General features: G+C 38.9%; 1 protein-coding gene across 1 annotated transcript in view; it reads left to right on the forward strand.

The window, feature by feature from the left end:
- LOC104513437 (adseverin-like) overlaps positions 1-3,217 on the forward strand; it is a gene marked incomplete at its 5' end in the record, with an annotated part of 12,870 nt that overhangs the window by 2,235 nt on the left and 7,418 nt on the right.

Consider the following 3,217-nt stretch of genomic DNA (forward strand, 5'->3'; position numbering starts at 1 on the left):
GATCATGACAATTCACCCTAAAATAGCTGCATTTCAACAGATCGTTTGAGAAGCAATCCCATACTTGAAGACTTTCTGCTGAAAGCAGGTGGAGAGACTTAGTGTAGAAGCATACGGACAGATGACTTTGCTTGCTTCAGATGACTTAAAATACAATACTGTCACCTTAGTATCAGAAAGTCTTAATTCTAAAAGTAGCATCTGGAATGTGGTCCACACTAGTTAGATGCTAATTATCAGTTTGAAATTATTTCCATGCCTGGTATGCTAACATGCAAAAGAAAATAGTTTCTCTGCAAGGCAGCAACTGCATTGATCTTAACTGTAATGGTTCATGAGGAAGTGGTCAGTTACTTGAGCAAGATTTCAGAGAAGAGGTCCCTGACCTGTTTAGAAGAGGAGCTATTCTGAACTTATGTTAGGGTTTGGCTGTTTCTTCTGAAAAACATCATTCCCTGGTGTGATAATTGAAGGTGTTGTCATCAAGTAACCATATTGATTATGTCTGTTACAATTTTATCATGCTTAGCTACCTTCAGATAGAATAAAAACCTGTGTTTTCCTAACATTATCCCTTTCTTCTTGTGGTCTAATCATCTGAAATTGCCAAGTGATCAGTATCCAAACAGCTATATTGCAATGTCACTTTGTATTTAGGATGTAAGACTCAAATCATTTATTCCCTTTCAGAGTCAACTCATGGGTGATGGGAAAGTTGGAACTAAATATCAATAGAAAGTGCTACTTTTACAGTCAGGCTGTCACAGGGCTTGAGTTTCCTGGTTTGTCGCTAACTTCCCATGGATACCCTGTGGAACTGCGTGTGCTCCATGAATTTGACTTGTCCTGATCCTTACTGAGCCACAGTTACTCAGTTCACCTACAGTAAATACTTGGGTCACACTGCAAACATAGGGTATTTCATCTGTGTTACTGCTATGGGTATGTAGTGATGTTACATGTATATCTTGGGGTTCATTCCTTTTGATGAGATTTGTTGAGCGGAGAGCACTAAGTAGTTTAAATCTAACATGGCTTTAGAGTCTTGATTTCTAATACGGAATGTACATTGTGAGCCTTTTTCTTTCTTAGTATAGTGTCTGTCACTCTGGTTTTTGATTTCCTGTTTGACAAGACAGAGGTCAAGCAGCAGTGCAACCCTGTGACTTTGTAGGAAGAAAGATTAGATGTGAACATCTAGATCTTTTCACCACACTATGGAAATATCAGTCGAATAACATGACTAATAACGGTTCTTGGTCTTGCCATCTCAGTGGTATACAGGGGAGGGGCTTTCTTGGATGTATTAACAGGTTAAGGAGAAAAGTGTTACAGCATCCAGGCATTTGTAGTAATTTCATCATAGGTTATTATGTAAACCAGGCCTTTCTTGTGAGAGGTGAAAAGGCAACGTGTGGCATACTTCAAGATTAAGATATGCAAGTCTACTGAAGTGCCTGCAGAAAAATAGGTGTGGTAGGAAAAACACAGTAATAGTGGAAATCTTGAGCAAGTTTTAAAAGAGCTATATTTCAAGCTGAAATAACTATTTCATATTGAAATTTTCTATGACTAGAGACTTATTGTAAATGGGTGAATCTTTACAGGGGTTAATTAAATTTAGGGGTCCTTTTTTTAAAAAAAAAAGAGGAAAAAAAGGTGTTTTGGCTCAAGTAGATTACTTAATTGAAATAAAATGAATCTTAAATAGGGTTGCTCTTGAGTCTTGGAATTTATCACAGAGTGCTCTTAAATCATTGTCTGAGAATAATGGGCAGTAATTGCATAAAATAATAAGCTTATGGTCAGTGCTTTTAGTATCAAATTATTGTAGTATGTCAAATAAGATGAATTTCCAAGGCTTACTTTCCCCAGTCTCTTAGCTACCAGAAGGATGGTCTCCCTGTCACTGCAAAATTACTTGTGCATTCCATTTGCTATTACATTTTATCAAGACACCTAATATAATGAAAAATAATTTCATTTTTCCCAATGAGCTCAATTACAGCAGTATTTTAAACCTGTGGTTTGAGCAGATAAGGTAAAATTAATAAAGGTAATAATGATCAAGAATAAAATCATTAGTCACTAAGGTTTTCCTCCCGCTAATAATGCCATAAGTAAAAAGCATTTGTGTGCATTTCCAGCTAGGTTCACATCAGCACTGAACTGTAAATATGGTCACTTTATACCTAGGTAATGTTACTAAATCATGTTTACAGCACTTCAGATATTCTGCCCAGGTCTTACCTTGCCTCCTTTGAGTCCTCTAGGCTGGAACAGAAAATAGCTGCAGATGGCAGAAAAACCACTGTATTTTATATGATTTGGCTAGATGGTGTTGAGCTCTTCCTGGTGTCTTACCTGAGGGGCACCGGGATGAGTTTGTTAGTTCTTGGTGGCCATCAACTATCTGGCCTTGGTCTGTGCTGTCCCTTTTACCTCCAGATGCAGCTCTCCCTGCATCACCCCATCCTCTAGCCACCTGGCCTTAGACATGTCCCTCTTTCTTCCTCAGTCACCAAGACAAATTCTCAAAACAGCAAGGAGCAGGAGAGGGCATGGAAAATGACCATGGAGGGGAAGGAAAAAGATTAATCACTGTACCATTCAGTCAGTAACATACACACTGTTTCCTGGGCTATTTTGGTATTATATAGATGTGTATGTTAACGTAGCTTATATATTTATGTTTCTGATGAAGGTGTTTAGCACATCTCTTATCAATTCTCTTAGAGATCCCTTTAAAATGGGAAGGAAACTTACCAGTGTAGTGAAGGTCACCCAATGTACATTGGTGTACACTGGTGATGTTTCAAAATTTACATTTTGCAAGTGTTGATAATTTGGGTAGTTATCAAAACATGGAACAGAAGTAATGGGAGCAGCAACTACTTAGTTGCAATAAAACAACATGAAGTGATCAGCTGATTTTACTGAAAGCTTCTTGACTTTGTGAAGCTCTGCTGTTAAGGCTGTCCAAAGTTGTATCCCTAGTGACCAGCAAAAATACTCTCTAGGCATTTGTTTAGATAAAACTGTGTAAAATATAAGGCTTGGTTTTCTCTGGCTGGCTTCCCTCTTGATGGGAGGCAGCAGCAGTGCTATGAGCCAAGTGACTGCAGAGGGCAGGGAGAGGGCTGTGTGCTGCTCAGCCTCCTGGAGGAAATTAGGAGACAGTTGTTAAAATGAGGCTGGGGGGGGGGGGGGGGGGGGG

This window comes from Eurypyga helias, unplaced genomic scaffold, assembly GCF_000690775.1.
Source record: "Eurypyga helias isolate BGI_N326 unplaced genomic scaffold, ASM69077v1 scaffold9860, whole genome shotgun sequence".
NCBI lineage: Eukaryota > Metazoa > Chordata > Aves > Eurypygiformes > Eurypygidae > Eurypyga > Eurypyga helias.